This window comes from Alexandromys fortis, unplaced genomic scaffold (assembly GCF_014885135.2).
Source record: "Alexandromys fortis isolate MF-2015 unplaced genomic scaffold, M_Fortis_MF-2015_v1.1 scaffold_197, whole genome shotgun sequence".
Lineage (NCBI taxonomy): Eukaryota > Metazoa > Chordata > Mammalia > Rodentia > Cricetidae > Alexandromys > Alexandromys fortis.
The window spans coordinates 1,232,383-1,244,342 of record NW_026068072.1 but is presented as its reverse complement, the minus strand read 5'-3'; positions in this window follow the sequence as shown (position 1 = coordinate 1,244,342).

Genomic DNA, 11,960 nt, shown 5'->3' with positions numbered 1-11,960 from the left:
GGGCCACACGCAGTCCCACCCTCCTCACACTCCCAGCTTGCTTCCTCCTGACCTCAGGTCCCCTGGGCAGACTCAGACAGACTGACAGACCGAGGGGCTTCCAGGAGCGCTTCCCCAGAACGTTCAGCTGAGGTCTTTCCCATCCCCCCACCACATTCCCTGAGGGAAGTCAGAAGGCTCTGAGGCCCTTGGAAGTGGGCAGGAAAACTCTCCATGGCCCATTCCAGCTCTGACTCAGGATTTCCAGACTTAGGGTGCAGAGTGGGAATGGGGGTGTTTCAGGGAAGCCTGTTGGCTCTGAGTTCAGGCACTGTCTCAGCCCTTCCTCCCCAAGTCTCGGTTTCCCATTCTTGGGGATGAGAGGGAGCTCCCTGAGGTACTGGCATTCTACCCCACAAAGCCCCAGCAGGGCAGCTTGGGCAGAAGTTAAGAGCCCATTCCACAGAAGCGGAAAGAAGAGGGGGGAAGTCAAATGGTGCAGTGAGGTCCTGAGGACTGCAGCTAACCGGCCCTAAAACACTATGGGGAACCCAGGGGAACCCAGGGGTCCCTGGAGCACTGAATTCACTCACACACACACACTCACTCAGACACTCGCTCACTCACCCACTCTCACACTCATGCACTCACACTCACTCTCACACACACTCACTCATCCACTCACTCACCCACTCACACATTCACTCACACACTCATACACCCACTCACGCACACACATACTCACTCACACACACACTCACCCACTCACTCACATACTCACACACTCACACACCCACACACACACACACACACACACACACACTCACCCACTCACTCACATACTCACACACTCACACACCCACACACTTACACATCCACTCACTCAGACACTCACTCACCCACTCTCACACTCACTCTCACACACACTCACTCATTCACTCACTCACCCACTCACACATTCACTCACACACTCATACACCCACTCACTCACACATACACACTCACCCACTCACTCACATACTCACACACTCACACACCCACACACTTACAATCCACTCACTCAGACACTCAATCACCCACTCTCACACTCATGTACTCACACTCACACACACTCATACACCCACAATTTACAGATCCACTCACTCACACACTCACCCACTCCCTCAAACACTCATTCACACACCCACTCACACACCACACACTCACACGCCCATTCACTCACATACTCACACACTCATACACCCACTCACTCACACACTCACACACTTATTTCTGTCAGTGCTGAGCAGATCCCAGATGGGACACAGACTCAGCAACACACACACCCCTCCAGGAACTCACGGGCTTCCAGAACTACCTGCACCAAGATTCATCATTCACTGCCTTCTGTAAACCAGAAGGGGTTCCATGGCAAGAGAGGGCCTGCGGGGAAGCCATGCAGGGAGGCTGGAACCCCACCTGTAAGCATGCTGAGCAAAACGGGGCCTGGCAAGGCACTCGCGGCAGTGAAGGGGTGAGGGTGGCCCTGGCCATGCCTAACCTGCCTTACTTAGACTAGACAGCAGTTTCAGGGGCAGCCAGACCTCCTCAGGACCACTTCCCAGGGAGAAAGCGCTGTTCCCAACAGAGTGAGGACCCCTGTCAGGACTCTGGCTCTTACTGGAGGGCCAGATCCCCAGCCTCATTAGGGATCTGGGAGCTTCCGGCATGACTTGGCTTCAGGCATCCTCCTCCTCCATGTCCAGCAGCCACGCAGAATCTTCAAGCAGTGAGCCCAGTGTCTTGACCCTCTTTCTTTCCCCGATTGAAAGTCACCTTGGGGTGACCAAGGGCTATTATGTCCCGAACTAAGGTCCCTAGCGCACGTAAGTAATACTCTTTACCACGGAGGCTGTCGTGACACAATCACAGGGTATAGACAATGTAGGTCCCAGATCAGGGTTTACACACGCCTGTCTTCTGCTCCAGGGATACAGGGTCCGCCCTGTTGCTGACCGGGGCTGGTTCCAGACTCAGACGCCAGAGTCCACGCGTGCTCAAGTTCCTCACGCAACTCTGCATAGTGCCTGTGCAAAACCAGACTTGCTGCCCGCCCCCACCCCGTGTCCCTTACCTCATCTATCTCAGTGTGCCTTGGTGACCTCTCTTCCTTTTCATTTCCCTCTTTTCTTCTGAGACAAGAGTCTCCTGGACTCCAGGCTGGCTCAGATTTGACTTGTGACTGAGTACATTCTTGAGCTTCTGATCCTCCTGCCTCTACCTCCAGAGTGCAGGGCTTTCAGCCCCCAGCACAGACAGCGTGGGACTCAGGTTTGCCTGCCTGCTAGGCCTGAGCTGCCTCCAGGTGACCGAGTCTTCTGCGGTAAGGAACGGGCCCTCGCTCTACTCGGCTGTCAAGGGCACGATGTTAAGGGAAAGTCTGCACCTGCTCAGTGCGAATGTTGTCATCTCTGCTGACCCAAGGACACAGGGCCCAAAGATGCTGAGCGGCCACACCTTGTCACTTGAGAGAGGCCTGCCTTGCAGAGTCTGGTGCCCACAGGTTCTGGAGGTGTGAGAGAGGGAAGCTCCAGAACAGGAACCTGAGGCTCACAGTGGAATGGCAAGGCCAGGGTAGTGGAAGACTGGGTGCAAGGCCCCTTCTGAGGCACCAGTTTCTATTTCCAGATCTTCCGAACTATCAGCACCAGATCAGTTTCCACCTCAGACTGGACCATACCCACAGCACAGCCCTCTCCTAGGGAATGTGGGGCCACACACACACACACACACACACACACACACACACACACACACACATCTATTCGCACATGCATGTGTTCACACAGCACATACAAAGGTACACACAGGTATACTATTCCTCACCGTGCACCTCCACCCGTAACCTGTAGATGCTCAGCAAATGCCACTCAGGAGCAGAGACAAAAGAGCCCAGCCCCCAGCCACCACAAACCCCAGCACTTTCCCTGGGCCACAACTCAACTCCGGTTTGGGTTCAATGCTAGTCACGGACTGCCAGTCCTCAGACATTCCAAATTTCACTCATTGTGCAGATACGTCCCAAGACTCTGGCATCCAGCTCACAGTCAGGTTTTTGGAGCCAGTAATAGCAAACAAGATCACAAAAGAGATAGGAGAATTGCAATCAACAAAGGAACCACAGAGGGACCCCTGCCTGCACCTGGGCTGAGCTGGGAGAGATCACTCAGGGCTCCATGCACTAGGCAGTCTACTCCGTCCCAGGCTTCCACTGTAGGTAGTGACTACATTCTGCCCTCGAGGATGGAGAGAAGGTACTTAGGAAGGCATGAAGGCGGGAGAGTTCCCGGCAGCTGGACCAGCGTTCCCAGTGCGAAGGCCCAGGAGCACAGTGCCACTGAGGCAGCCCCTAAATACTGTTAGGCCACATCTCTGGGGACCGAGGACTTTGCTTGTTTGGGGCCCTATCCTGACTCTAGCATCTAGAGCCATGGTTGTCAACCTTCCTAAAGCTGCGACCTTTTAATACAGTTCCGCATGCAGTGGTGACCTCCAACCATAAAATTATTATTATTATTATAGTTCCGCATGCAGTGGTGACTTCCAACCATAAAATTATTTTGTTGCTGCTTCATAACTGTAATTTTCCTACTGTTATGAATTGTAATGTAAAGATCTGATATGCAGGATATCAGATGGGGGCCCCTGAAGGGGATGTGACCAACAGGTTGAAACCTGTGGGTTCTGATTTAGGACAATACCGGAAACACAATGGGGCTCAATAAATGGCGCCAACTGCCTGAAGGACGCCTGGGCCGTTTGATCCTGCACCTTCAGGCATCGGTCAGCCAACGCTATGAGAGAAGTTCCATCCTTCGGCAGTGTCTCACAGCACGTCCCGCAGTTTCTGGGGCACGTGTGGGGCCCTGCGATGCCATCTACGGGGCGTGGGCAGGCCTGTGGTGTGGAGCACAGGGTGGGCTGTTCACTTGCAACCCCTAATTTCAGAGTCCCAGAGCAGGGCCAGGGTTTCGCTCTGCCTGGAAACACTTCAGAGACCCTGCCTGAACCCCTTACAATTAGCTACCACACTGCCCCGCTCAGCAGCCCTGGCCAGGGGAGCTCGGGAGGGCTGGGAACGCCCCTAGCTTGTGTCTCTACTGAGTCTTCCCACTGGGCTCTGGGCAATGCCAGCCCACCGCAGTCCCTAGCTACAGCCCATCATGGATCCAAGGCCACATCTAATTACACAATGCTGGGCCTGCCTTCCAAGCAAAAATAGCTAGGTCTTTCATGTGGCCAGAGAGGCCTGGGCTGCAGCTCCATCACAGCCCAGGCCTGTGGCAGAGTACCCTGGAGGAGTATCATGGAGGATTATCCATGGAGGAGTACCCATGGAGGAGTACCCATGGAGGAGTACCCACGGAGGAATACCATGGTGGAGTACCCCAGAGGAGTGCCCATGGAGGAGTGCCCATGGAGGAGTATCCTGGAGGAATATCCATGGAGGAGTACCCATGGGGAGTACCCATGGAGGAGTACCCATGGAGGACTACCTGTGGAGGAGTACACTGGAGGAGTACCCTGGAGGAGCACCTGTGGAGGATTACCCATGGAGGAGTACCTGTGGAAAAATACCCTGGAGGAGTACCCTGGAGGAGTACCCTGGAGGACAACCCTGGGGGAGTACCCTGGAGGAGTACCCTGGAGGACAACCCTGGGGGAGTACCCGTGGAGGAGTACCCTGGAGGGTTACTCTGGAGGAGCACCCTGGAGGGTTAACCTGGAGGAACACCTTGGAGGAACACCCTGGAGGAGCACCCTGGAGGAGTACCCTGGAGGATTACCCATGGAGGGCTACCCATGGAAGAATACCCTAGAGAAGTACTTGTGGAGGAGTACCCTGGAGGAGCACCCGTGGAGTTTTATCAGACATTTGTCAGTCTAACCAAGGTGACCATCAAGCTTGGCGACAACAAGCTGGAGACGCAGGTAGCTAGACTAGCTTCTTCTTGTTGCTGTGACAAACACCAGGAGCAACTTAGGGGAAAGAGGCTGGTCACCGTCTATGGTCACAGCCCATCATGAAGGGAAGTCAGGGCAGGAAGTCAAGCAGAACGCAGCTGCCTGGCTTGTTTTCAGGCCTGTACTTGACCAGCTTCTCATACGGTCCAGGGCTACCTGCCCAGGGCGGTGCTGCCCACCGTGGCCTGGGTTCTTCTCCATCCGTCAACAAGACCATCCCCCCACCCTGTCAGGTGACTCTAGGCTGTGTCCAGTTGACAGAGCTAAACACCTGTGGCCCCGACATCCACCTGCAGCAATGCAGAAACCAGGCATGACAGCACATGTCTGTGATCATACAAGATGGAAGCAAGAGGATCAGGAGTTCAAAGACATTCTTGGGCACATACTGAGTTCAAGACCAACCCGGGCTACATGAGACCCTGTCTCAAACAAACAAATAAATGAATAAATACACACCCCAAACCCTCAAAACAACAAAGTCAGACTCGGCTGTGGGTTGAGACATCAGAAGAGTAACTCTTGGGGGGGTTCTGGCTGGCAAGGGACTCGAGGAACAGGGTAGTCCTGGACACTGTGGGCTTCAGGTCTGGGTCCCATTCAAGGGACACCCGGTGCGGGAAGGCACAGCTGGACACTGGAGATCTGCCTGTCCTGTCCAGGTTATGAGTCAGTTCAAAGTATGCTTAAAAACCCACATCCCTCCACAGGGGGTACGCGCTACAGGCCAGGGACAGGGTCCCAGAGCTTCCTGTGGCTGGGTGGCCAGCCAGCTGTGGCTGTCTTGCAAACATTTACATTCTCCAAGTGGAAGGAATCTTCTCATGAGACTCACAGGGACCCTGGTGGCGTGGGCAGTGCAGCTGGGACTTGACCAGCTCCATACTGGGGGCTTCCAGGCCACCACTGACCTCCCTGCTCTGCACTGGGGGTGGGGGGGAGAATCCTATACAGGAGGCCCCTGAAGTTCCCAGTTGTAGGACATCTCCTCCATTTCTCCTGCTCACTATAGCCCTCTAGTTCCTCCAGATTTCACTCTCCTCCCCTTCCCTCCCCTCCCCTCCCCTCCCCCTCCCCTCACCTTTCTTCCTCCTCCCCTTTCCTCCCCCTCCCCCATCCTCTCCCCCCTTCTCTTCCTTTCCTCTCCTTCCCTTCCCTTCCCTTCCCTTCCCTTCCCTTCCCTTCCCTTCCCTTCTTCACCCTCCCCCGCCCCGCATGGAAAGTTCTGGACATTTTCCAGGTGCCACTCAGCCCTGTCTCTGTGGAACCTACTTTCTGGTCAGAGGTCATGGACCATTTTGAAGAGGCCGAGATGGTGACTTGGTGGTACAGGGCTGGCAGAGCAGGGGGAAGGTAACATTCCAGCAAAAATCTGAAGGGAGGTGACAGCAGGTCCGGAACATGTTCTGGAAAGGTCCAGGCGGAGGAAGAGTGATACAAAGATTCTGGGGTTTGGTCACCCGGCATCATCCAGGAGTAAGAAGCAGGAGATGTCACCGGAACAGAGTGGATGAAGAAGGTAAGGGAGGACATGAAGTCAGAAGGCAGTGGGCCAGGCCTGGAGCTCTGGGAACATTTGAAGGGGTTTGGTCTCCATGTCGAGAATGCCGTGTTATGCATGTATGTAAAACCTGGCCACATCCTTCATCCATCAAGCCTCTGTGCACCCACTCTTTTCTCAAGAACCCAGAGAAAGAAGTTTTCAGGGTCCCATCTCTAGGCAGGCTCTGTGCCAACTGCCGGATGGCTGGCTATGCAGGTCTCTGGTCCCTGCTCCGTTCCTTCCATCTGACCGCATAGTTCCTTCTCAGCTGGCTCCAGAAGCCCTGCCTCATCTTCCTGCAGGTAACTACTCCAGTCAGCCTCTGCCCCGGACCAGGGGTTACCCAGGGACAGCTGCATGGGGGGTGGCGGTCTTCCAGGACATCCGGCCCACCTGCCAGGTGGAACCAGGCTCTTAGGGTGGGATCAACCGATGTCACCAATAGCACCAGTAGCAAGCACACTACCTGCCCTGAGGGACACCATGCATTGAGTGGTCAACCAGTCAGGGCCTTTGCCCTCTGTTGTCAGCAAGGATTCTTGTGGGAAGTCCTAGAGCTCTTGGCACCCAGATGAGCACCCTCATGGCAACAGGGGCCGCAGGGGGAACTAAGGGTGATGGTCACAGAATCTGGGTAGAGTCACCCAGCTGAGTTTCACAAAGCAAGGAACCCTCAGCCCCCCACCCCTCTTTAATCACACAGTGAGCCCCCCCCCATCGTATCTTTACAGAAATGGCTATTCTTGGGCAGCTGCGCACACAGCCACCCCCCCACACACACACTGGCCACTAAGCCCCAGGGTTAGGCAGCTGAAGCAGCAGACAGACCCTCAAGCCTGGGCTTAACCTCTTGAGCCTGGGTAGAGGCTAGCAGTGTGGGTCAGCCGGGGTTGGGGGGATGGGCCCAACAGCTGAAAACATCTGGTTTGAATTGTCACTTAGAAGTTCAGGCCAGGCAGCCAAGGAATTTGTGAGTTAATTTTAGGCCAAAAGACAGCACTCAGCAGGGCGGGATCTGGGTCCCTCAAACCACAGAGGCAGACAGTCCGAGAGGGTTGTAAGGCCCCCATGGTGCCCCAGGATGGTCCTGCTGCCTCACAGCTGGAGACTTACTCACTGATGGGCACAGATGGGCACCAAGGGCTCTTCTCTCTCCTTCAAGGAGAGGAGATGAGGCTCAGAGGCGAGGGAGTTGTGTTATAATACACACCCCATAAGCAAGCATCAGAGCCGCCGTTCAAACCAGCTACTGACTTTAGACCTTTGGAGGCTTCCATTTTCAGCCGTGCCTTTAGCCTTTGCAAAGCTTCTCTTTCTATTTCCTTGATCTGTGGGTGTTTTCTGAATCCCCACTGTGTGCCATATACAGTGACAGGGAGGTTGAGCTAAGCCTCCACATAGCATCCATCCGCAGTGCCTGGATGGGGGAAGGGGCTGCGGTCGTGAACTCTGACAGCTAGAGTGGTTTACCTGGACAGACAGACTTCAAACTGAGACCTAAGGAATCCAAAAACGCCAGCCATACAGAGATCCGTATGTATATCGAAAAATTAACAAGGGTAGAGTGGGGTCCTGACACTCCCATTGGTAAGTGAGCAAGTCATACTCATGAGCCTTGCCTTCAGTGTCCCCACAGGGACTGCTGAACTCATGGGGGACATCACCTGAATTGTGTCTCTGCGGGACACAGAGGCTGGAGCCAAGGCCAGACAATCATGTGTCCAGAGTGAGCCTTCCTAGGGAGTGAAAGTGTGACCAAGCCAGCAACTGGTGTGTGGGGTTCTGAGCCCACAGTAGCTCTCATCTCCCATTAACCTCGGTCATGCGTGGGGTTCTACAGCCCACAGCCACAAGCAGAGGTGGTGGCACCAAGAGGCCGCTCTGCAAACAAGTCATGGGGACCCAGAAGTCAATCGGAACTTCCAGAAATCCCTGGGAAGGAAGCTCTGGGGTGTGGGTGTCTCCTGCTATGTGAGGAGCCTCAGAGCCAAGTCCTCCCTTAGGCACCATGGACACTGGGGATGGTCCTGTAGGGGGACATTGTGTCCTGTGGAGATCCACCCTTATAAGGCTGTTATACCCCCCTAGTGTGACAACCAGAAACCTACAGGATGACCAAACATCCCCTGGGAGCTGCTGCTGCCACAGCTTTCCTGTGTGGGCAGGGGTACCAGGGACGGTGCTTCCACTGCATGGGCACTGGTCCCCAACATCTTCACACTAGCAGTTTTTTCTGACCATAGAAATCTTAAGAAAATGGATTCAGATTTTACTTAACATAGATATCATGGACATTTCCCCCTTCGTCTTTTTAAATTGTGTGCATGCGTGTGTATGTGTGTGTATGGGCACACGCATGCTATGGCATGTATGTGAAGTTCAGAGGACAGCTCTGTGGAGTCACTCTTGCCTTGCACCCTCCTGTGAGCTTCTGGGGGACCAAACTCAAATTGTCAGGCTTGTGCGTCAAGTGCCTTTTCCCAGGAATCAGCTCACTGGCCCCTCCTCAGTTGTTCAGGTGTTATTCTGTGGCTCAGGCTGGTGTAGTGTTTGCTATACAGCCCAGGTTATCCTTAAACTTGAAGCTATCCTCCAGCCTCAGCTTCCTGAGTGCTGGGATGACAGACATGGGCCACCACAACCGGGTTCCATGTTGTTCTTCAGAACATCACTTGCAGAGGCTTGGGGAATATTCTACTGGGAGAACCTGAGCCGCCTCGCCTCACTTCCAGCGGCTAGGGCGTTCAAATGTTTCCTGGGAACCTGCTCTGTGCCAGGGGCTTTGGCAGAAAAATTGAGTCTCTCTTCCTGCCCACAAACATGCCCCATGCCCCATCTATGCCTGGGGACTGTAGTTGATCATTTTTTAGTTGGTCGCTTTTGCTCTTTACTTTTTGGGGGCCCACCACCCGGCTCTCAAATACACACACACACACACACACACACACACACACACACACACACAGAGTCTTATTCTTTCTTATGAATGCCTGGCCTTAGCTCGGCTTATTTCTAGCCAGCTTTTCTTAATTTAAATTATACCATCTACTTTTAGTTTGTTTGTTTTTGTTTTTTGAAACAGGATTTATCTGTAGCTTTGGAGACTATCCTGGAACTAGCTCTTGTAAACAAGGCTGACTTCAAACTCACAGAGAGATCCGCCTCTCTCTGCCTCCTGAGTGCTAGAATTATAGGCATGCACCTTTTGTCTCTGGACTATGTATCTTTCTTTCTTTTTTCCTTTTCTTTCTTTCTTTCTTTCTTTCTTTCTTTCTTTCTTTCTTTCTTTCTTTCTTTCTTTCTTTCTTTCTTTCTTTTTCGAGACAGGGTTTCTCTGTGAAACAGTCCTGACTGTACTGAAACTCACTGCTTTGTAGACCAGGCTGGTCTCGAACTCAGAGACCCACCTGTCTCTGCCTCCTGAGTGCTGGCATTAAAGGTGCGCATCACCACCACAGGGCCTTTCTTTACTTCTTACTCCACAGCTTGCTGTGTAGCTTGGTGGCTGGCCCCTGGAGTCCTCCTCCTTCTCCTTCTTTCGCTTTTGCTCCTCTCTTCCCAGATTTCTCCTTCTGCCAGCCAGCCTACTCTTTCTCCTGCCTACCTATTGGCCATTCAGCTCTCTTTATTAGACCAAGCAGGCATTTTAGACAGGCAAAGTAACACAGCTTCACAGAGTTAAACAAATGCAACACAAAAGAATGCAACACATCTTTGCATCACTAAATATTCGACAACATAAACAAATGGAAAACATCTTTAATATTCTACACCAGAGGACTGCGTGTGACATGAGCAGATTGTGGTTTTAGAAGCTTGAAAGAGTGGAGGCTGGAGAGATGACTGTGGTTAAGAACCAAAGGACCAGGTTCAATTACCAGCACCCACATGGAAGTTAACAACTCTCTATAACTCCAGGGGATCTGACACCTTCTCACTAATGCATATAAAATAATTTTTTTTAAAAAAAAGAAAAGCTCAAGGGAAAAGCCAGGCACATTGGTACACGCCTTTAATCCCAGCACTGGGCAGGCAGAGGCAGGAAGACTCTGATTTTGAGGCTAGCCTGGTCTATGTAGTGAGTTTCAGGACAGCCAGAGCTCTGTAGAAGAGTTTATCTTCCTCTTACAATGCCACACCACTGAGGTTGCACTCTCATGACCTCATTGAACTCCAATTACCTCTCAAAAGCCAAAAGCCCCACTTCTTAATTCTATAAACACATGGATCTCGGGGGGGTCCTTTTCAACACACCGAAGCCTCAGCAGCTCCTGCTTTGCTCCAGGCAGAGGTTCACACCTTACCCATCCCTCCTGGCAGAGGCTCACACCTTACACATCCCTCCAGGCAGAGACTCACACCTTACTGCCCCTCCTGGCAGAGGCTCACACCTTACCATCCCCCCAGGCAGAGGCTCACACCTTACTGCCCCTCCTGGCAGAGGCTCACACCTTACACATCCCTCCAGGCAGAGACTCACACCTTACCATCCCCCCCCAGGCAGAGGCTCACACCTTACCATCCCCCCAGGCAGAGACTCACACCTTACCATTCCCCCAGGCAGAGGCTCACACCTTACTGCCCCTCCTGGCAGAAGCTCACACCTTACTGCCCCTCCTGGCAGAGGCTCACACCTTACCGCCCCTCCTGGCAGAGGCTCACACCTTACCGCCCCTCCTGGCCTTCCCTCTACACAGCTGCAGTCTCCTGCTGCCAGGTGGGAACTCTCTGAGTCACTGTCTGCCCTGCAAGCATCAGGCCCTCAGACCTGCTTCCGGGCCCCAAGGAGCTGCCCCTAACACAAACACTCCCAACTCCCAGATGAGCAAATGTGGGGCTGAGCATGTGGTGGCCCGCTCCAGGGCTTCTTCAGTTTAGCCCAGAGAGGTGGACTAAGGTGGCCTCTCTGCTTCCCCCCCCCCCCCCCCCGCCCACTTCTCCCCCTACCCAGGCCACTTCCCCTCTGGCCAGATGGCACCACAGTCTTGACTTTTTTCCACCTTTGCTGCCAATTCAAAGTTCTCTGGGAGAGTAATCTTGCTGCTGAAGAGAAGTCAGGCCAGAACCTGACTTAGCGATTTAGAAATTTAGGGGGTTCCTGGTCACTGCTCAGAGGGCTAGTCTGTGGTCATGGTTGATCTCAGATCTTTAGGAGCTGGACAGAGTTTGAGCCAGGCACCTACGTCAAGTTGCTCACAGTTCCCTACCACTCCAGCCCAGGGGATCTGACACACCTGTACACACATAAACCCACATCCACCTAAGATTTTAAATTCTTTCAAAATAAAAAATCCTGAGCTAATTAAACTTAGAAAAGGGTGTTTTTTAGTTTATTTATTTATTTATTTATTTATTTATTATGTATACAGTGTTCTGTCTGCATGTATCCCTGTGGGACAGAAGAGGGCGCCAGATCTCATTACAGATGGTTGTG